The following is a 23,934-nucleotide window of genomic DNA, read 5'->3' as shown; positions in this document are numbered from 1 at the left end:
CCAGCGAGGAGTTGCCAGGGGAGGAACGCTCCGCAGTATTTGCATGTCGCAATGTGTTACGGGAAGTCACCATAACCGACAAATGTATTTCGGTTTGCGAGCCTTATAAATGTGGCTTGAGCCTGGTTTTCAGCGTAGGGCGGCGGGAAGCTCATCGATGGGGCCACGAGCTGAGTGCGTCCAGTCACTCCGTCCCATGTCCCTTGGGAAGGTCTGAGACTAGGGCCAAAAGCGGCCCTAACAGGGCTCTCCCTGAGTTGCGGGGAGGTGAGTTCCCAGAGAATGGGGCTCCGCGCGAGGGCAGACTGGGCAGGAGATGCCATTGACCCCGCCCTTGCGGAGGGGCTTGGCGGATGCCTCCTTAGCCGGAGCTTGGAACAGACTCACGGCCAGCGAAGTGAGTTCAATGGCTGAGGTGAGGTACCCTATATGGGGGCCTCATAACCCAATTCAGACTACTCTCCCCCCCGTCCTCTTTTAAGCTGTGGAAGCTACAGAGAATGCTAATGAACTCGGAAGACCTGGTCTAGGGAATATTAGAAAAGGTGGGTACCACCACCCCGCTGGGAACATATACCTGAAGCTCTGTCTCAGACCCTCTGAATTAAAAACTGAGAGTCTGCATTTTTAACAAGAACAACCAGTGTATTGGTGATTTTCATGTAGATTATAGATATTTATTCATTACTTCAGCATATTTATTGGACACTTTGGTGGGTTCTGGGGATATGGTAGTTTAGCCAATATAGACATGGTTCATGTCTTCATGGACCTTAGAGTCTCGTTGGGGACAGACATTAATCAAGTAATTACACAAGCAAAAGTACAGCAGCAACAAGCGCTATAAGAAATACACAGTACTAAGGGAAGTTGTAATGGGAGAACAAACTGGGGGACTCATCACTAAGTAAATGACAGGAGTTGAGCTGTATCAGAAGAATCAGTCAGTAAAGAGGAGAGACACGGAGTGGCTGGAGCAATGAAAGCGGGAAGTGTGGTGTGAGACGAGCTGGAGAGGCAGCCAGGGCCCACAGCAAGCCAGGCTTTCCAGGTCAAGGCGAGAATTGTGATTTGTTCTAATACGGATGTGTGTGTGTGTGTGTGTGTGTGTGTGTGTGTGTGTGAACTACAGATGGATTAAGGACTGACATTCAAAAATAAACTTGAAAACTCTTAGGTAGAAAATACACGTAAAAGACATAGAGGACACTTGTGGTTGCCAAGGGGAAGAGAGGTGGGGGAGGGAAGGATTGGGAGTTTGCCATTAACAGATGCAAACTAATATATATATAGGATGGATAAACAACAAGGTCCAATGGGAACATTATATTCAATATCCTGTGATAAACCATAATGGTAAAGAACATGAAAAGATATGTATCTATAACTGAGTCACTTTGCTGTACAGCAGAAATTAACACAACGTTGTAAATCAACTATACTTCAGTAAAGTTTAAAGAAAATACACATAAATATCTTTTAGACCTTGAGAGAAGGGACGGGTTTCTAAAGACACAAACGTCATTGAGTATGAGAGAAAATATTGATAAATTTAATTATATTAAAATTGAGAAATTTTGTTCACCAAAACATGTAAAGTTTAGAAAGAAGAAAATAAATTTTTCTCATTATTTGCATGTGGTTTGATTATGGATAAAAAATCCAGAAGAAACTGGGGGATCAATTTTTTAACTCAATAAGGAAGCTTAGCAAGGCTGCTAGAAAGTAACATGTAAGAGTAAATTTTATCTTTATAAAAGAGCTTCAAACAAGGAGAAACAGAATTTTTAGGAAAGATACCACTTATAATAACATAAAAGCATATCAAGTACTTAGGGATAAATCTAACAAAATATAAGTGTTCAACAAATATTTGTTGGATTGGATGGGATTGGTTAATCTGTTTCTGAGATATGTCAAAGCCTGTTGCATCTGACTTAATTATGGCACAAACAAGCTAGACTGGTGTAAAAGGCATTAATTTGGAAATAGGAAGACAATAAAAATCAGTTTATTAAAAATAGTTAATACTGAGTAGAACTTTCTTTGTGGACTAGACATTGAGCTAAGTGCTCTCTACATACATAACCTCATTTAATCTTTATAATGATAATAGCTAGAATTTATTTAGTGCTTACTATGCTATGAGCTTTACATATATTATTTAATTCTCACAACAACCCTACAGGGCAGGTATTATTACTATCTCCATTTTACAGTTGAGGAAATTGAACTTTAGAAAAATGTAAGTAATTTATTCAAGGTCACACAGTGTATTGGTTTGCTAGGGCTGCCATAACTAAGAAGTACAGACTGGGTTGCTCAAGCAGCAAAAATTTATTTTCTCAAAATTCTGAAGGCTGTAAGTCCAAGATAAAGGTGTTGGCAGTGTGGGTTTCTTTCTTTTTTTAATTAATTAATTATTGGCTGCGTTGGGTCTTCGTTGCTGCGCGCGGGCTTTTCTCTAGTTGTGGTGAGCGGGGTGGGGGGGTACTCTCCGTTGCGGTGCGCGGGCGGCGCTTTCTCTTGTTGCAGAGCACGGGCTCTAGGTGCGTGGGCTTCAGTAGTTGTGGCTCGCAGGCTCTAGAGTGCAGAGCTCAGTAGTGGTGCACGGGCTTTGTTGCTCCACGGCATTTAGGATCTTCACCCGTGTCCTCTGCATTGGCAGGCGGATTCTCAACCACTGTGACAGCAGGGAAGACCCAGTGTGGCTTTCTTATAAATCCTTTCTCCTTGGATTGCAGGTGGATGTCTGCTTCCAGTATCTTTCCTGCTAAGCCTGTTAACTTGAATATTACGCTGATGGTAAGTTCTAACTTGAGTAGATCTAGACTGTTTATAATGAAACCTGTCACCTTGCATAAATTAACCATGTTTGAGGTCACAAAGGATACGAAATTATCCCAAAAGAATGAAAATTGTTTGCAGTAGGTCCAACTGAACAAGAACGTGTGTAAATAGCTCGAATTAGCCCATGTTTGCTTGTGCTAAGTATATTAAAAGGAAACTTGGTTTAAAAAGTTTAATCTAAAAACAGTGCAAGTAGCATCATTGGTCCTTAAAGAGACAAGTAGGTGAAGTGGGGGGGGAGGTTTGCATCATTTCAACACCTTTTAAGGTAAAGGAGGAGGGAATCATCATTAGCCAATCAGGCTCTGAGGCCACTTCTCAAAGCTACTTCCTGTCTCTCCACCTCTCTTTCCTTTTAGTGGTGGGCTGGTGAGTGTGCACTTAATTTTGCTTCCTAATTGTTTTGAATTTCTCTTCAATTTGAGCCATTGTATCCTGGTGGCAGGCCTTTATTTCAAGCCAGCCTTGGAGTGTGGGTGAGCTACAGGTGATTAATTTTGGCTGTGTGGAGATTGGAGGAAGGAAGTGAAATGATCTGCCTGGCTTGTTTCCACGTGGGCCTCTGCTGGACTGGGTCTGCCTTCCTTCTCCGAAACAGGGTGACCTAAGAACAGTAGACTCTGCTTCATGTACATAGTGTTTCTGCACAATGCCTGGATTCATTTCGCTTGGAGGAAAATGTACTGTTATTATCTCAGTGCTGTTTTGACTTCTGTCCCCCTTAGTGAGAGGGTAGATCTTGGGAGGAGGAGTTCAGACTAGTCAGTTTTAATTCTCCTGTATCTTCGGGGCCCAGGTTCTTACTGGGTTTGTGGGAGCTGCAGTGGATGTTGTCTTTGCCCTGGTCTTTGTTCAGAGCAGTTCGGCTTTCTTAGTGGGACTAGGCTGCAAACTCTGAAGTCAGATGATTTTAATGAGCTCTAAAAGGGGCTCCCAATTTTAATGTCGGCACTGTGCCCTAAAAAGCTTAGGATATACTGAAAAAGATGAGGGGCCTTAGTGTAGTGCAAGCCTAAATCAAATTCCAGCACCACAATTTACTCCTCCAGTGATCTTGGGTGAGTCATTGAACTATTCTTAGGCTTAGCTTTTTAAAAATTAATTAATTAATTAATGACTGCGTTGGGTCTTCATTGCTGCGCACGGTCTTTCTCTAGTTGTGGCGAGCGGGGACTACTCTTCGATGCGGTGCGCAGGCTTCTCATTGCAATGGCTTCTCTTGTTGCAGAGCACGGGCTCTAGTCGTGTGGGCTTCAGTAGTTGTAGCACTCAGGCTCAGTAGTTGTGGCTTACAGGCTCTAGAGCACAGGCTCAGTAGTTGTGGCGTGCCGGCTTAGTTGCTCTGCAGCATGTGGGATCTTCCTCCACCAGAGCTCGAACCCATATAACTTGCATTAGCAGGCGGGTTCTTAACCACTGCACCACCAGGGAAGTTCCAGGCTTACCTTTTGAAGATCAAAGTATACAAAGTCCAAACACTAGTCCATGTGACATACCTTCTAGAATTAGGCAATAAATTTATTGTGGATATTATTTTTCTCATAAAAAGTTTGCCTAGTGACTTTGAGTGACATACATTAGTCTGAATATAATGTATGTGTTATCCTTACAGGTAGAAGGTATGAGAGAGACATAAACTAGTGCATGGAATGTGGTAATAGCCAGGTGTAGATCCCCCATAATCCTTATAATTCTCAAGCTTTACTGTTAAATTTATGTTATTTGAATAGGTAATACATTCACATTGCTCAAAATTCAAAAGGGATCATAGTGTACATAATGAAGTCTCCTAAGCCTGATTCCCCTCCTCAGTAAGTGTTAATAAGTTCTTGTGTATCTTTCCTGATATATTTTATGCGTATATAAGCAAATATATGTAGTTACCCCTCTTCTATACATACTCTACCATGTATCTTACTTTTCCCACTTAGTGTTTCCAAGTGAGAAAATATAGAAGGTCCACATTCTTTAACATGGTTACATAGAAATCTATGTATGTACATACCATAGTTTACTTAACGTTTGTTGGTGTACATTTAGGTGGTTTACAATCTTGTTATTCCCTTCAAAATGAAAAACTTTGTACATAAGTCATTTGTCAACATGTGACATTTCAGTTGGGTTTTGATATATTCTTGTTTATAAGGACTCTAAATATGCAGTACTTCCTGTTATTTTGTGCGCATAGTGATGACTAGAAACCAACACCCTAAGTATCTTGATTGAACAATAAAGGATTTTCTATCAAAACCAAAACCATGCTGATGGCCTTTATGTGAATATATCCTTGCCCACTTCAGTTTAAGTAAGGGATGGTTTATTTTGTTGTGAACACATATTTAATGTTGAGAAGGAATGACAGTGTGAATCAGAGAAGCCACAGGGTCTTCGTATTCACAAGTGCAGAAGCATGCTTGCCATGTTTACTTGGCAAAATACGGGCTGGATATCTTTCTGAAATTATGGTGTTGAATGAGTAAACTCATATTTTAGCATTAAGTTAGGAAAAATGGAAATGTTTGGGGGGCTGTAAACATGCAAAATAAAAGAGGAAGCCTTTGTGAATTCCTCCAAGGCTATTTTAAAAGTCTTAAAAGGCCCAGGTCATGTCTTGTGAAACATCTAGTTTTCCAGTTAGGAGGTTTTGCTGATTGGGAGAAAAATCAGTTTTCAATGGAAGTATGCTTTTGTTGTTATGGAGTAATTTTATTTAGAATACATTGGAATCTTCATTGCTAAGTAAAGAATGAAAGGAAGGGGAAAGCAAACTTTATTTTTTTTCTTAAAAGACACAAATCTTGGATTTGGAAGGGCATTTATGAGTATATGAGTGACTTTCCTGGCTTCAAGATTATTGTGAAAGTGTGAAATTTTAGGCAGAATATTTGCATTCTTATTAGCTGGTTGATCTTGGACACTTAATAGAAACAACATACTAAATATTTAACTACATGCCAGCTACTGTGCAAAGTATTTTATATTTATTTTATGTCATTTAATCTTCACAACAGTTCTAAGAGGTAGGTGGTATTTGTCCTTATTTTATGGAAAGGAAATCTGAGACTTAGAGAAGTTGCATAACTTGCCCCAGGTCACAGCAAATATATGGGGGAGCTAGGATTCAAATCCACTTCTGTCCAACTTCAAAATCCATTATCTTAACCACTAAGCTAAGTTGCCTGCCATTTATTTAAACCTTGCTTGTATACCTATAAAATGGAGATGACGTAGTACTTGCAAAATGAGGTACTATGTGGACATATATGGACAGTGCTTTATAAATTCTAAGATAGGCAAAGTATTATGAAATAGATAAAATATGAAGTTAACAGAGTAGGTTTTGTTGCCTTTTCATATTGATTTTAAATCATTCCTTATTGCTGTTTTGACCCAAAGCCCTCAGGTACTATATTTTTATTCCATTTTTATTTTGCTCCACCAGCAGTGGGACTGGGATTGGGTGAAATGGTGGTCTCTTGGGATGAGCTGTATGATCAGTCAGTGTTTCTGATCTCACCACTTTCATTTCATATGTGCTCTGAGTGGATTCCTCCTGCACTAAGAGGTTAAAACAATCGGTATTCTTGGCTAAAATAACTGACAGTGAATTGGAAATAAAATGTGGGTGTCTGTTCTGATAGTACAGCCTTACAGAGCTGTCTCTAGAAGAGGACGGTGCCAAGCAACCAATTTAGCTTTTACTTCCTATACAAAGTTTTGTGTTGTTTTCCTTCTGCTTCAGGTTGAAGATGGAATCCACTGAGGAAGGAAGGCCTAGGTCTTCAGCACCGTGTGTGCCAGCCCAGAAGCAGCAGTGTGAAAGCCTCTGTAACATCTGCTGCAGACCCCTAAAAATCAAGGGGGATTGGATTTGGACATCCTCAGTAGGAATGGTTGAACGCTGATGGGATCATAAATGTAAGTACTTGAACTTTGACCAAGATATGATGCCTTAAAGTGTTCTCTGTTTCACATGTGTATGTGCCTTTTCTATCTAAAAAAGATAGGTTCGTCCAGTTACAATTGTATCCCATAGTGTGAGATACACAGTAGGCACTGAGTAAGTTGGAATGGAACTGAGTAAAATTGAGTGATAACATAACCTTAAAATAGAAGCATCAGCTGATTCAGTATTAGCAATTTGTGGTTTGTTATCAGGCCTCATGAAGCATCTGTTCACAGGTAAAATGTACCTTTTGCCTGTGAGCACCAGTCCTTTGAAGAACTTATTGCCACAGGAAACAAAATGAGCAGGTCATTGATTGTTAATGGGGTATTTACAGAATGTTTACTTTAGCTCCCTAAACAACTCAGTAAATATACAATGGCCTTCAGGTGGTAGAATAACACTTGCTGAAGCGTGACTAGAATCCTGCAGGGAGCATCACACTTTGGGAAAGGCATCGTATATCATCAGGATTTATGTGCTAGGCTTTGTGCTACATGCCAAGGACACAAAGACCAGGCCCTTTGCAATCTGGGTTTTGTTTGTGAGATGAGACAAATAGAGAAGTTACACTTTTAAATCTATAATTATTTTTGTGTAAGAAGTACTTGGACACGGACTTTTGAGGTTAGACAATGTTGAAACTCCCACAATAAGAAATGGTGAAATCTCGCAATAAGTCTTGCTTCCTATGTTCCCTTAGTTAATTTCTCATGCTGCTGATCTCCAATACATTTTGAATAATTAAAGCACCATTCAAGTATAGGACAAGAAGGAGTAAAATAACACTTTGATTATATCTCTGAGTTACTTAAAACACCTCATTTTCTTTCTGACCTATTGAGCCAGTATGCCATTCTTAATACGTTCTAAAGCAAACCATCTTTTGTAGCTCTGCTTCTTATTTCACGTAGGAAGTGGCATTGTGAAGTGAAAATATGGAGTTATGACAGAATTGGGTTTAAATCCTAGCTTTTAATAGCTAGATGGACTTTTGAAATTTATTTAACTTCTCTGAGCCTCAAATTTCCTTGTAAATATGAGAAAAACTTTTGTTGTAAAGTTTGAAATGGTTTCAGTAGTTCTTGACAGATTGTAGGAATATTTAAGAACGATAGCTACTACTTCCTTTCTGTCAGCTTATTTTAGTCTTACCCACCCTTTAAGGCACTGCTGTCCAACACAACTTTCTGTGATGATGGAAATATTCTATATGTGTACTATCCAGTTTGGTAGCGATCAGCCACGTGAGGCTATTGAGCAATCGAAATGGGACTGAAGAATTTAATTTTTAGTTTAATTTAAATTTAGGCTGTACGTGGTGTTAACCTATTGGACAGTGCAATTTTTCTTTTATTGAGATATAATTGATGTATTACATTATATTAGTTTCAGGTGTTCAACATAATAATTCAGTATGTGTATATACTATAAAATGATTACCACAGTAATTCTAGTTAAGATCCATCACCACACCTAGTTACAAATTTTTTCTTCTTGTGTTGAGAACTTTTGAGATTGCTCTCTTAGCAACTCTCATATATATATAATGAATATTATTCTAAGTGCAATTTTGAGGCTCATTCAAGACCTACCTTTTTTTTTCATGAAGGCTTCCTTGACCAATGATTCTTCTTAACATTACTTGGTTCTCTCTCCCACTTATTTTGTACTTACCATACACATTAATTTTCATGAGTGTTGTCTTTCTAGCTAGATTGTATTTGAGATTGTGGAGTTTTAAATTTCCCCATTGCTGCATGAAAAGGAACATGATAAAAATATAACTGTGTAACGTGTAGTTAATAATTTTAAATGATCATTAAATGTAATACAATTTTCTAATTAGTAATTAGGTGAAGAGTAGGGAATAGTATGAAGGTTGCTTACGGTGATGAGCTTTGTGTCTAGCCTGTTTCACTCATCATTTTAGGTGATGAGCTTTGTGTCCAGTCTGTTTCACCTAAAAGTTCAGGTTACACTCAAGCTCTGGGAGAACAAATTAAAGCCTCTTTCTTACAGTGCCATCTTGTGGCCGATTTGTGCTCCAAAGAATGCTAATTCAAATTTGCTATGTCAAGGGAAGGTTTTCTTTAGTTTATTCTGATAAAACTTTAACAGAAGTAGAGGTTAAATATAATTGACACTGGCTCAAATGAAATTGAAACATGCTTTGAAAAAAAAGCTGACTATTTTAGGTTGACTTCTCATTTATTTGACTCTTAGGAGTTCTTAGCTCCTTCCTTTTTTTTTTTCTTGAAAGGATTTTGTGAATTTAGTGACTGTGGTTATCCTGTGGTGGTTACAAGTGTTTTCTGCAATCACATACCCTGTGAACTTGGAGAGATTGGCAGTAACCCATGCCATTTATCCCATGGCTGCCAAGCTGTTTGCAGCCAGCACACGGCTCCTTCTGTTTTGCATACCTATTCTTTTGTTAGACTGTTGACTTTTATAACCTTTCGGAGGTTGGTTAGATTTATCGCACAGTTTTACCCAAACTTTTAAATTTATACAAATAGCGGAGCTTGTACAGAAGTCCTGCCCTAGTCTGATACTGAGTTTGGGCATTTGATGACATCCTCCAAGTAGATGGGTCAATTTATACTGCTGAATGGAGATTCAAATAAAGAATGAACAGTTTTCTTTGAGGTTAATTTTCCTTGAGGCTATATGGGTGTGACTTGGTGTGGAGTAGGCTGGTGTGCATTCAAGTTTTATAGTCAGAGCATTTGCATATTTTTTTAAAGATTTATTTATTTATTTATTTTTGGCTGTGTTGGGTCTTTGTTGCTGTGCACGGGCTTTCTCTAGTTGCGGCGAGTGGGGGCTACTCTTCGTTGAGGTGCACAGGCTTCTCATTGCAGTGGCTTCTCTTGTTGCAGAGCACGGGCTCTAGGCACGCAGGCTTCAGTAGTTGCGGCATGTGGGCTCAGTAGTTGTGGCTCGTCGGCTCTAGAGGGCAGGCTCAGTAGTTGTGGCGCACAGGCTTAGTTGCTCCGTGGCATGTGGGATCTTCCTGGACCAGGGCTCAAACCTGTGTCCCCTGCATTGGCAGGCAGATTCTTAACCACTGTGCCACTTTCTTAACCAGGGAAGCCCCTGCATATTTTAAAATTTATTAATTTTTTATTTTCCAGAGATGATGCCAGATAGTTGATAAATCCTGTAGCTCACCTTGATTCCTAGATACAAGCTGGATTCATTTGATACCACAGGTAAGTATAAAAGAAAACCTTCATTTTTACTTCATTTGAATTTCCAATCACCTAGCAATTTTGGGGGCTCAATTTTCTTTTTTTTTTTTAATATTTATTTATTTATTTTTTGGGCTGCATTGGGTCTTAGTTGTGGCACGTAGGATCTTTCACTGTGGTGCGTGACTTATCTCTAGTTGTGGTGCACGGGTTCCAGAGTACGTGGGTTCTGTAGTTGCTGCACATGGGCTTAGTTGCCCTGTGGCATGTGGAATCTTAGTTCCCCCACCCGGGATTGAACCTGCATCCCCTGCATTGGAAGGCAGATTCTTAACCACTGGACCACCAGGGAAGTCCCCAGGGGCTCAATTTTCTTAGTGGCTGAAATTTAGTGGTAGTCGAAGGGGCCTTAGTTCTAACCTTAACAGAGTTTCCCTGGTTTAGGGATGAGGAGCTGGTGGTGGTTTGTCCTTTACCAGTCAGTCATTTGCAGTTTGCCATGATGAAACGCATGTTAAGTTCATGTTTCAGCTGATCGCCCTGATTAAACACATGCTCTGAGCAGACTAAAGCTAGGGTAAGCACCTGGAATTGAATTCTGTGTCTTGAAATTTTTATTGAAATCTAGCCTGTGATGTTAGGTAATTCTTAAATCTTCGAATTATGAATTTGCTACTACAACATTTTGTTGTGCTTTGATCTTTTGTGATATCTCTTTGAGATAGACAGAACTTGGGTCTAGAATCCTTAATCTAATAATTCAAACAGTACAGAAAAAACACTGATAACTGGTATAATTCTATTAACTACTTAACTTGACAGTATTAAACTAATCACTATTTTGTTGGTCTATATATAAGATTAAGAGAACCCCAGAGTTGGTTAAGTCAATTTTAAAATCAAGATAATAAAATGCAATACTATATAATCACTAAAAGTTATGATACTGGTTTTGTCTTTCTTGAAATGGAAGAGTATTCATGATACATTAATTTAAAAATAAGTTACAGAGCAATATGTATAACCCTTTTCCTGCTTAAACATTTTTATATGCTTATGTTTACTTGAGAAGTCATTTGAAAGGATATACTCAAATACTAGGGATTATTGTCTTTAGAATTGGGTTGTATGGGTGACCTTGTTAACCAGTATTTTCTGACTTTATGATATTCATGTGTAATTTAAAGTTATTTAAAGCAACCCAGATGGGACAGGCTCATATTCTTGTACCTGCAAGTTTCAGCACAGAATGGGGTTACATATGAGGGTGAAATATAGGAAATACGAATAATTCAAAGTAACATCACTTGAAATAATTTTTTAGCTTTTGGCTGTGTCTTTTGCAGAACTGAAACTTCAGGAGACTAGGTTGGAGTCTCACTTCTTTCCCAGCCTGGAACTCTTGGGAGCTGTAAGTCCTGGATATACAATAGATAATAATAGCATTTTTGTTTTATGGTAAGGCTTATGTTGAAATTGAGAAATTTGACATACATATGAATCTGTGAGAACTCAGCTTAGTGACTTCATGGCTAGCTGCTAAGATGCTACAAATTTCATTTTTTAAAAAGTCAACTAAAGATGTTGAGAGGTAGCTTAGCATAGTAGTTATACATGGCTTCTGGAGTCAGACTGTGTTCAAACCCATTCTGTATCACTTAAGCAGCTATGTAACCTTGGCAAGTTTCTTAACATCTCAGAGTCTTAGGGTCTTTATATCTTAGAAGGTGATAATTATAGTACCTGACTCAAAGGAATAATACTTAACTTGGAAGATTAAATTAGATAATAAATGTGTGGGGCTTAGAACATTGTTAACATGTGGTAAATGCTCAATAGATGTTAGCTATTTTATCATCAGAGTCCATGTTTATATTTATCTTAGACTGTACTACCTGGCAATTTCTGACATCTGCCTAAGAGGTTATCAGAAATCTTTGTTTTTATGGCTTATGGCATCTTTCTGCCAGCTGGTCTATCCCTCATCATCTTTACCCCTAGCACACAAAGCCTAATTTAGTTCCAGAATTAGGCAAACTATGGTAATAAGGTCTATAGTGTATATCCCTATATAACTGTTCCAATAACATTTTCTTAATTAATCTTGTTTTTGGCACTAATTTATTTATCATCTAATTCCTCTTTTTGTCTATCTAGCTGGTCCAGTTGATACTTAATGGTTCTAGTTCTTGACTGACCTTTTAAAAAGTTAGATGTAGTGATTATAGTGATGTTTCTTACAACATTTATTAAAATGTTTATTAAAATGATTAGAGATAATATTTGACGGCTGTTCCTCTCACTGCTTGGAGCCTTAAGTAGTGGGATTTTAGTCTGTCATATATCTAAGCTGACTTGTCTTCACTCAGGGCACCATGAGGATGGGTTGGCTGTCCGTTAGTGCCATCTGATTTTTGCGGAGTCAAACAATTGCAAAGCAGGTGGTGATTCTAGGTTAAGAAAATATACCTGTGATTTTAAAAACCCCCACTAATTTTAAAACATGAGGATCTAATGTACAGAGAACCTTTTGATTGCAATTGCTTTTGAATAGCACTGATCTAGGGCTATGAAAGAAAGAGCTCTAGTCAGTTGATTCTGGGACTTACTGTAACATTATACTCTGCAGTCATTCATGTATAAATTTTAAATGGTTTACTCAGTTTTCTATTGAGTAGTTATTCACACATTTCAGGGAAGTATTAAAAATATCTTCTTCTTTGCAGCATGAAGGTAGATGATTCTTCAAATTAAAGACGGACACTGACTTTTCTCACCAGAAATGGTTTATAGAATCAACTTTCAAAAATGTAAGAGGCAGCAAAAAAACAGAGTAAAATATTTTCTTCTATTATTCTTTGATTGTTTGCTAGATTGTAAACTCCATGAAAGCAGGATAACTTGCTTATCTGTAATGCCTGGCCCAGAATAGATACTCAAAAAATATTTGAAGTTAATTAAAATCTCCATAGAATTTTGTTTTTTTTAATCCCTGGAAAATAACAACCATTTTAATGGCATTTCAGCAAGACATTTACATGGAATAACTGGGACTTAAATTTTGACTCTGCTGTATAAACTATCTGGATACCAATGAGTCTACTTAATATCTGATTATGATGCTTGATCCTTTAAGAGGCAATGAAGAATGGCTGCCAAAACAAACTGTGTATGTGAGGAATAGGTATATAAAAGCTTACTAATATTTAGTAGGAAATCTTTTATTATGTACATTTCATTGGAAATTTTTCATTGATTTAAATTGCACATACCACTCAGGTATGATTAAAAAGTCTTTGTTTGTTTATTTGTTTGTTTGTTTTTGGCGGTACCGGGCCTCTCACTGTTGTGGCTTCTCCCGTTGCGGAGCACAGGCACCGGATGCGCCGGCTCAGTGGCCATGGTCCACAGGCCCAGCCACTCCACGGCATGTGGGATCCTCCCGGACCGGGGCACGAACCCGTGTCCCCCGCATTGGCAGGTGGACTCCCAACCGCTGTGCCACCAGGGAAGCCCTGTTTGGTTTTTTTTTGCTTTATATTTAATGTTGAAATATTCTCAATTGTTTTGGCTAAATTATACTTTACACATATTTTTGCTCTGTATTCCTTATTTACATCCATAAGGGTATATTTAACATGCAAGGGATACAAAATATACATCCAAATATTGGAAGTTTGGTATACTTCACTGTGTTTTGGAATGAAATTTAATACTTGTGCTTATGCCAGAATCACACAAATGGTATGCAACTATAATAACTTCTGTTAGAATATGAAACCTATTCTTTAGATTCTTCTATTAAAACAAATATTAGTATCAAATTAGTTTTAGAGTAGATGATGCTGACAGATTCAAAGATAATAAGGGGGGAAGAATATTATCTCTGAAGCTCTTAGAGAAACATGGTGCATAAATAATATAGCCAATATGTACTTAAAATATCTGAATAAGATCAAAATCAAACTTCATGGTAAAAATACCATTTTGAAAGGTAAAGTAACCTGCAGTTAAATGGTATAAGTGATATGTAAGCACAAATTGTGCTTTCAGAGTTTATCCAGGCTTCTTAGGAAGAATGGATTAAAGATCTATAAATGAAAAGCAAAACTTTAAACCTGTAGAAAAGCAAAGACTATGACACTGGAGTACACATAAAGCACAAAAAGGAAAGATCGATAAATTTGTATACACTAAAATTCAAACTTATATTTGCACATCATGTAACTGACAAAGTCTCCATTTAAATCAAGAAAATGAGCAAAGGATATGAATGGACAATTCATAGATGAGGATGCTGAGTAGTAATGCACATGAAAAGATGCTTTACCTAACTAGTAATAAAAGATTTCCACATTAAAACAACACTGAGATACCATTTCACTGCCATCAGATGGGCAAAAATGAAAACAAAACAACTTTGACACTTAAACATGTTGCCGAGGCTGGAGTAGTGGGCTCTCATCTTTGCTGGTGGCAGTGAAATTTATGTTATTACTTTAGAGAATGGTTTGGCAACATCTAGTTTATTGGAAGATGCTTATACCTGCTCTTTGAGTATTATATTCTATAAGAATTCTTGACATGTGTATTCAAGGAGGCATGTACAGAAAGTTCATTGCAGTCGTATTTTTAATTGGAAAAGCCTGGAACTAATATCCATTAGAAGAATGAATGAATAAATTGTGGTTTGTAGCATTTGGCTGTTAAAATGAATTAATACAAGGTATGTGTATTACCTTTACATCTCAAAAACAATGAATTAAAATTATGGCCAACTGATATTTGTTGTGTGAGAAGATTTAGTAGTTTTAGAACATGCAAGACATTCACAGAAAGATAGACAAGATGAAAAGGCACAGAGCTATGTACCAGATGAAGGAACAAGATAAAACCCCAGGAAAACAACTAAATGAAGTGGAGATAGGCAACCTTCCAGAAAAAGAATTCAGAATAATGATAGCGAAGATGATCCAGGACCTCGGAAACAGAATGGAGGCAAAGATCGAGAAGATGCAAGAAATGTGTAACAAAGATCTAGAAGAATTAAAGAACAAACAAACAGAGATGAACAACACAACGACTGAAATGAAAAATACACTAGAAGGAATCAGTAGCAGAATAACTGAGGCAGAAGAACGGATAAGTGACTTGGAAGACAGAATGGTGGAATTCACTGCTGCAGAACAGAATAAAGAAAAAAGCATGAAAAGAAATGAAGACAGCCTAAGAGACCTCTGGGACAACATTAAATGCAAAAACATTTGCATTATAGGGGTCCCAGAAGGAGAAGAGAGAGAGAAAGGACCCGAGAAAATATTTGAAGAGATTATAGCCAAAAATTTCCCTAACATGGGAAAGGAAATAGCCACCCAAGTCCAGGAAGCACAGAGAGTCCCATACAGGATAAACCCAAGGAGACACACACCGAGACACATAGTAATCAAATTGGCAAAAATTAAAGACAAAGAAAAATTATTGAAAGCAGCAAGGGAAAAATGACAAGTAACATACAAGAGAACTCCCATAAAGTTAACAGCTGATTTCTCAGCAGAAACTCTACAAGCCAGAAGGGAGGGGCATGATATACTTAAAGTGATGAAAGGGAAGAACCTACAACCAAGCTTACTCTACCCAGCAGGGATCTCATTCAGATTTGATGGAGAAATCAAAAGCTTTACAGACAAGCAAAAGCTAAGAGAATTCAGCACCACCAAACCAGCTCTTCAACAAATGCTAAAGGAATTTCTCTAAGTGGGAAACACAAGAGAAGAAAAGGAACTACAAAAACAAACCCAAAACAATTAAGAAAATGGTCATAGGAACACACATATCAATAATTACCTTAAAAAGGAATGGATTAAATGCTCCAACCAAAAGACATAGGCTTGCTGAATGGATACAAAAACAAGACCCATATATATGCTGTCTACAAGAGACCCACATCAGACCTAGGGACACATAAAGACTGAAACCGAGGGGATGGAAAAAGATATTCCATGCAAATGGAAATCAAAAGAAAGCAGGAGTAGCAATACTCATATCAGATAAAATAGACTTTAAAATAAAGAATGTTACAAGAGACAAGGAAGAACATTACATAATGATCAAAGGATCAATCCAAGAAGAAGATATAACAATTATAAATATATATGCACCCAACATAGGAGCACCTCGATACATAAGGCAACTGCTAACAGCTATAAAAGAGGAAATCGACAGTAACACAATAATAGTGGGGGACTTTAACACCTCACTTACACCAATGGACAGATCAACCAGACAAAATTAATAAGGAAACACAAACTTTAAATGACACAATAGACAAGATAGATTTAATAGAAATTTATAGGACATTCCATCCAAAAACAGCAGATTACACTTTCTTCTCAAGTGCGCATGGAACATTCTCCATGATAGCTCACATCTTGGGTCACAAATCAAGCCTTAGTGAATTTAAGAAAATTGAAAGCATATCACGCATCATTTCTGGCCACAACACTATGAGATTAGAAATCAATTACAAGGAAAAAAACATAAAAAACACGAACACATGGAGACTAAGCAATACGTTACTAAATAACCAAGAGATCACTGAAGAAATCAAAGAGGAAATCAAAATATACCTAGAGACAAATGACAACAAAAACATGACAATCCAAAACCTATGGGATGTGGCAAAAGCAGTTCTAAGAGGGAAGTTTATAGCTATACAAGCCTACCTCAAGGAACAAGAAAAATCTCAAACAAACAATCTAACCTTACACCTAAAGGAACTAGAGAAAGAAGAACAAACAAAACCCAAAGTTAGCAGAAGGAAAGAAATCATAAAGATCAGAGCAGAACTAAATGAAATAGAAACAAAGAAAACAATAGCAAGGATCAATAAAACTAAAAGCTTGTTCTTTGAGAAGATAAACAAAATTGATAAACCATTAGCTAGACTCATCAAGAAAAAGAGGCAGAGGACTCAAATCAATAAAATTAGAAATGAAAAAGGTGAAGTTACAATGGACACTGCAGAAATACAAAGTATCCTAAGAGACAACTACAAGCAACTCTATGCCAATAAAATGGACAACTTGGAAGAAATGGACAAATTCTTAGAAAGGTATAACCTTCCAAGACTGAACCAGGAAGAAACAGAAAATATGAACAGACCAATCACAAGTAATGAAATTGCAACTGTGATTTAAAATCTCTCAACAAACAGAAGTCCAGGACGAGATGGCTTCACAGGTGAATTCTGTCAAACACTTAGAGAAGAGCTAACACCCATCCTTCTCAAACTCTTCCAAAAAACTGCAGAGGAAGGAACACTCCCAAACTCATTCTATGAGACCACCATCACCCTGATACCAAAACCAGACAATGATACTCCAAAAAAGAAAATTACAGACCAATATCACTGATGAATATAGATGCAAAAATTCTCAACAAAATATTAGCAAATAGAATCCAACAACACATTAAAAGGATCATACACCATGATCAAGTGGGATTTATCCCAGGGATGCAAGGATTCTTCAATATACGCAAATCAATCAATGTGATACACCATATTAACAATTTGAAGAATAAAAACGATATGGTCATCTCAATAGATGCAGAAAAAGCTTTTGACAAAATTCAACACCCATTTATGGTAAAAACTCTCCAGAAAGTGGACATAGAGGGAACTTACCTCAACATAATAAAGGCCATGTACGGCAAACCCACAGCAAACATCATTCTCAATGGTGAAAACCTGAAAGCATTTCCTCTAAGATCAGGAACAAGACAAGGATGTCCACTCTCGCCACTATTATTCAACATAGTTTTGGAAGTCCTAGCCACGGCAATCAGAGAAGAAAAAGAAATAAAAGGAATACAAATTGGGAAAAAAGAAGTAAAACTCACTGTTTGCAGATGACATGCTACGATACATACAGAATCCTAAAGATGCCACCAGAAAACTACTAGAGCTAGTTAATGAATTTGGTAAAGTTTCAGGTTACAAAATTAATGCACAGAAATCTCTTGCATTCCTATACACTAATGATGAAAAATCTGAAAGAGAAATTAAGGAAACACTCCCATTTACCACTGCAGCAAAAAGAATAAAATACCTAGGAATAAACCTACCTAGGGAGACAGAAGACCTGTATGCAGAAAACTATAAGACACTGATGAAAGAAATTAAGGATGATACCAACAGATGGAGAGATATACCATGTTCTTGGATTGGAAGAATCAATATTGTGAAAATGACTATAGTACTCAAAGCAATCTACAGATTCAATGCAATCCCTATCAAATTAACAATGGCAATTTTTATGGAACTAGAACAAAAAATCTTAAAATTTGTATGGAGACACAAAAGACCCCAAATAGCCAAAGCAGGGAAAAAACAGAGCTGGAGAAATCAGACTCTCTGACTTCAGAATATACTGCAAAGCTACAGTAATCAAGAGAATATGTTACTGGCACAAAAACAGAATTATAGATCAATGGAACAAGACAGAAAACCCAGAGATAAACCCATGCACCTATGGTCAACTAATATGAAAAGGAGGCAAGGATATATAATGGAGAAAAGACAGTCTCTTCAATAAGTGGTGCTGGGAAACCTGGACAGCTACATGTAAAGAATGAAATTAGAACACTCCCTAACACCATACACAAAAATAAACTCAAAATGGATTAGAGACCTAAATGTAAGACCAGGCACTGTAAAACTCTTAGAGGAAAGCCTAGGAAGAACACTCTGACATAAATCACAGCAAGATCTTTTTTGATCCACCTCCTAGAGTAATGGAAATAAAAACAAAAATAAACAAATGGGACGTAATGAAACTTCAAAGCTTTTGCACAGCAAAGGAAACTATAAACAAGACGAAAAGACAACCCTCAAAATGGGAGAAAATATTTGCAAACGAATCAACAAAGGATTAATCTCCAAACTGTATAAACAGCTCATGCAGCTCAATATTAAAAAAAACAAACAACCCAGTGCAAAAATGGGCAGAAGAACTAAATAGACATTTCTCCAAAGAAGACATACAGATGGCCGAGAAGCACATGAAAAGCTGCTCAACATCACTAATTATCAGAGAAACGCAAATCAAAACTACAGTGAGGTATCACCTGATACCAGTTAGAATGGGCATCATCAGAAAATCTACAAACAACAAATGCTGGAGAGGGTGTGGAGGAAAGCGAACCCTCCTGCACTGTTGGTGGGAATGTAAATTGATACAGCCACTATGGAGAACAGTATGGAGGTTCCTTAAAAAACTAAAAATAGAATTACCATATGACCCAGCAATCCCACTATGGGCATATACCCAGAGAAAACCATAATTCAAAAAGACATATGCACCCCAATGTTCATTGCAGCACTATTTACAATAGCCAGGTCATGGAAGCAGCCTAAAGCCTAAATGCCCATCGACAGATGAATGGATAAAGAAGTTGTGGTACATATATACAATGGAATATTACTCAGCCATAAAAAGGAACAAAATTGGGTCATTTGTAGAGACGTGGATGGATCTAGAGACTGTCATACAGAGTGAAGTAAGTCAGAAAGAGAAAAACAAATATCGTATATTAACGCATATTTGTGGAACCTAGAAAAATGGTACAGATGAACCGGTTTGACGGGCAGAAATAGAGACACAGATGCAGAGAACAAACGTATGGACACCAAAGGGAGAAAGTGGGGCGTGGGGGTGGGGGTGTGATGAACTGGGCAGTTGGGATTGACATGTATACACTGATGTGTATAAAATGGATGACTAATAAGAACCTGCTTTATAAAAAAATAAATAAAATAAAATTCAAATAAAAAGTAAAGAGGTGAAGAGGGAAGTGCCCATCATAAAGAGGGTGGGTCAGTCCCGAAAATACAGGAAAAGGAGTGTCACAAGCAAATGGCACCTGTGCCCAGTCTGGCACTCTTCAAGTGGGGGCACCTTGTCTGTTCGATTTTAAGTATCTTCAATCCACTGGCCATGTTATTCCTATGACTAGTGTTATGGCATCAGGGTATCATCAGTGCCTTTTGTCACTGAACAGTTTAATAATTCCCTACATGCCTCCCACAACATTTCACAGTTCTGTGCTTCTTATTTAAATGTGATAGGGAGACAATAGACTGGTCAGCTTGAAATAGTCTACACGGCAGTTACGGTGTTCACTGGAGATTCTGAGATGTAAGTTTACCCATGTGAGAAAGAGCCACTCTCCATGGGGCTCTGAATACACAAGCTGACAAAAATAAAAAAAGAATATGCACAACCAAGTTTGATGTACATACATATATTAAAAGTATAAAAGCATGCATGAGAATGATAAACAGCAAAATCTAGCTAGTTTACCTCTGAAGAGGTAAGAGGAAAGTGGATTGAGGTGTACACAGGGGAAGCTTCAACTGTATCTGTAATTTGTTACCTCATTAAAAATATCAAATGTGAGAAAGTTTTGGGTTTACTAAAGCTGAGTGGTGGTCATTCTCCATACATTTTTGATAAGCTTGATATTTAATAATAAAAACCAATATTTTAAAGAGCTCTTTTCGGTCGATGGGTCTCTGTATCCCAGCCTTGATTGATTTCAGTGGTCTCATCCCCAGGAGCACCTTAGAAATGAGCCATTGAAGGTTTTGTCTGTCATGAGAGAACAGGACATGTGTTTTGCTGAAAGCCTGCTTTCAGTTTTAAGGTTTGTTGGATTCGTTGGCAAAATAACCACTTGTTTCACATAAATAAACAGCTTTAATCAATTCTTTAATGAAAGGTGATTAAACTTAATTTTAATATACAGTCATTAGAAGGAAAGGAATAAGAATATTAGAGAAACGTAACAGGATATACATCACCGAATTGTGCCGACACCTACTCCAGATCCAAACAGCAACTGGAAAGTCCCAAGTGACAGCAATCTGGAGCCCCAATTGGGAAGGGTCCCGGATGGTGCATCCACCCCACAGGTGAGACTTCAGATTGGAGTTCTGGGGGCTTCCATTTATAATTCCTGGCCTCAAACTGATATCATCAGTTTGTGTGCAAAAATGCAGTTCTGGATTCACCAATGCTGTTGGTTTCACCATGTGAGTCACAAGATGTTCCAGAACGTGGGGGACTGGCCAGGTCCCCAGGACTCCAGAAATTCCAAGACCCACTCCCTCTGTTATTGTAAGCACCACTTGACTTGCTAGCAGCAATTGTTAGGTGTGCAAGCAGGCGCGCAGTCCAGGCAGGGTCACAGGTCGAGCAGAGGCCTGCATCTGCCTCAAGCCTGAACAAGACTACTTTACTAGTTTTGCCAACAACATGCCACCAAGAAACAGGTCAATTCCTGGTGTTCCAGTCTACTGGGATATTAAGACTTTGTAGCCACCCCCCTTTTCTCCTATCTGGCAAAACAGGTTCTCTCCCCCTGTCCCAAAATGTGTGTGGGGTGTATGTGTGTGTGTGTGTGTGTGTGTGTGTGTGTGTGTGTGTGTTTTAATTCATACAGGCTTTTAGCTAAATGGGTTGGAAATTGGAAACTGAGTTAGAGAGAAAATGGTGTGGGTAACACTAAGGTTTGGGGAATCAGTATCACTGGGGAATCGATATTGATGAAGCAGGAAGGGATCACTGCAGCACAAAGGTAACTTGGCTAGAATCATAAAGTTAGGTACTGGTAGAATTTGAATGCTTTGTGTTTATAACTTGAAATGAGATTATACCCTTTTATTGTACTTTAAGTAATATTTCTACATTTGGCATAGTTAAAACCAGAAAATGCACAAAAGTGTCAGATAACCAGAACATGTTAAGGATTACATGGTTTACACATGAACCCCTAATTTTCTTCAAACCTATTTTGTACCACTAGAATTGAGCTTCTATTCTAAACTGTCAGAAGATGTTTTAGGAAAAGTATACAAAGGCCAAGATGACCCTGATTACTATGAACTAGTTGCAAATAGACAAAAAACGAGCAGAAAGTTGTTTAATCAGGATAGGTTTCTGTTTGAAGGAGAAAGGTTTAGTATACAGATTCACAACCCATAAAGGGGTTTGCAGGGCTTAGTGTCCATTGTGTTACTGATTTATTGGGTTGTTTCTGTTACTAATTCATACTGTTTTCACATAATCTGGAAAGGTGGTGACAAAAGACAGCATTAAGGCATGTATCCTGAGGACCCCTCAAGCTCTCGGCTTAATTTCTAATATGAGTTCTAATAGACTCATAGATTGAGCAGAAAGTCATACAGTATGCACAGAACAGAAAATGTGACAGGTAACAGCATTAGGATAAAGCCAGTACAGATATTTAAACAATTACAAGCAGGTCCAGGAAAGCACACAGGCAGATGACCTCAAAACAGCTGTGACACCCGATCCTATCGCTTCGTTCCCAGAGCTGCAATGAATGTTCATAATGCAGACTCTGAATCAAGAAAAGTTCTTTAATATTATACAGAGGATGTGGAAAAGCTGGAAAGATGTCTATTTCAAGATGGATTAAAAAAATGGCAGAATCTACCTCAACACAGAGGTGTTAGGTGTCAAATTATAGGTATCGCACAATTTGGGGGACTTTTCCCTTAAATACTTAGAAAGCCTTTGTTGCCCAGTCGGTACTCCCCAAATTTTCCCAGGACAAACACCTGTGGGTACACAGAGGCTGTTAGCTTCTCAACTGTACGCACTCTGCTCTGACCTCAAATGTTAGGCCCATGACAGCTAGGATGTCACTCTTGTGCCAGTCGAGGGCTGAAAAGAGCACACGATGACAGTATCTGCGGGGCTCCCGAGTGGGAAACCTAGGCCAGGCCCAGTCAGATTCGCTCTCTGAGGGGCACGTACCCGGGGCGGGCGGGGGCGGGGGGGAACCGCCCACAGCGCGGGTGCCGCAGCCCGGCGGGTCCCAGGATCCTGAGCGGCGGGAACCCGGGCGCTCAGCCCCCTGCAGGCTCCCGGGCGACTCTGCGCATGCGCCCTCAGACGTAGTGGCGACGTCCGTGGCGAATCGTCGCTCGTCGTGGAGTTGAGGCGGCAACGGCGTTTTCCCGCGCTTTTCCTGGGCGCCTCCGGTTAGATATTTTATTGGTATTAGTGTTGTTAGTATTTTCTCTTTCGAGCGTGGAAAGCGGGCTGCGAATTTGAAGTTCCCGTGAGTCTAACCCTCAAAACTTTGTCCTCGCTAACTTGGACAGCTCACTAAATTGGCTCTTTCTCCCACCTTGTGGAAAATTTGGAATTAGCTGCGCTTCTCGCTCTGCCTGAGAAGGGGCTCAGGTTCCAAACTGTTTCCATCTCTTCTGCTACCCCTCGGCATATTGCCCTGCCGGAGGGAAAATAGGCCTCATAACTCCGGCCGCCTGGTGCCTATACCTGTGGAGACACCCTCAGCTGGGGCATTTGGGGTAAAGATGTCAGAGCATTCTTGTCCACCACTATGACCAAGGCAACATTCTTGACGGAATTTATCAGTTCATAAATGTGACCATTTTCCCTTGGTGTATAATTGGTGTGTTACTATTATTTTACACAATATATGACTAATTTTGGTATATTCAGAATACTGCTGCCTAGTTTGGATTAGTAAAACTCCAGTAACAGTGAACACTATATTGAAAAATAACTTGTGTATTTATATGTTTTTACAAATGTTTGAAATAGAAGCACAGCATTGAATAGTATTTATATTAATAGGTGAGTTGTTTAATTGGTGATAAAATCTGCTTTTATATAGATTTTCAGGCTTCATAATGTCAACTACTTGGATGAATTAGGTTAGTTTCCATTTAATACTATTAGATCACTACTCTTTTTTAGTCAAGGCAGCACAGGTAAAGAATCTGAGGAATCAGCATATATGAAAACCTAAAAACGTAACTTAAAGAATGCCTGAAATCAGTGCCTGGACTTTTATATCTTCCAAGTGTGAGAAGGGATATTAAAA

General features: G+C 38.5%; 1 protein-coding gene and 3 non-coding genes across 4 annotated transcripts in view; all 4 read left to right on the top strand.

Annotated features, from left to right (window-relative positions):
* The first annotated feature begins 141 nt into the window (after positions 1–141).
* Positions 142–472, top strand: LOC149750231 (Nuclear RNase P). The gene has a single exon (XR_016392312.1).
* An 8-nt stretch (positions 473–480) lies between these two features.
* CCNB1IP1 (cyclin B1 interacting protein 1) overlaps positions 481–23,934 on the top strand; it is a 31,955-nt gene continuing 8,501 nt past the window's right edge. Inside the window, exons 1-5 of the mRNA XM_089907421.1 lie at positions 481–2,805; positions 6,593–6,768; positions 9,937–10,014; positions 11,340–11,404; positions 12,720–12,803. The gene's annotated coding sequence lies outside the window, so the exon portion shown is untranslated. The remainder of the gene's footprint in view (positions 2,806–6,592; positions 6,769–9,936; positions 10,015–11,339; positions 11,405–12,719; positions 12,804–23,934) is intronic.
* LOC115803496 (small nucleolar RNA SNORD126) lies at positions 10,485–10,561 on the top strand. Its single transcript, XR_004024239.1, has one exon. It is a non-coding gene; the product is annotated as a small nucleolar RNA SNORD126 (small nucleolar RNA).
* On the top strand, positions 12,278–12,425 carry LOC115803491 (small nucleolar RNA SNORA79). Its single transcript, XR_004024234.1, has one exon. It is a non-coding gene; the product is annotated as a small nucleolar RNA SNORA79 (small nucleolar RNA).

Source organism: Delphinapterus leucas, chromosome 2 (assembly GCF_059928025.1).
Source record: "Delphinapterus leucas isolate spDelLeu-1000000601 "Yukka" chromosome 2, BTC_Dleu_Yukka2, whole genome shotgun sequence".
Classification (NCBI taxonomy): domain Eukaryota; kingdom Metazoa; phylum Chordata; class Mammalia; order Artiodactyla; family Monodontidae; genus Delphinapterus; species Delphinapterus leucas.
Note: the sequence above shows the minus strand (reverse complement) of the source record. Positions and strands in the feature narration are given on the sequence as shown.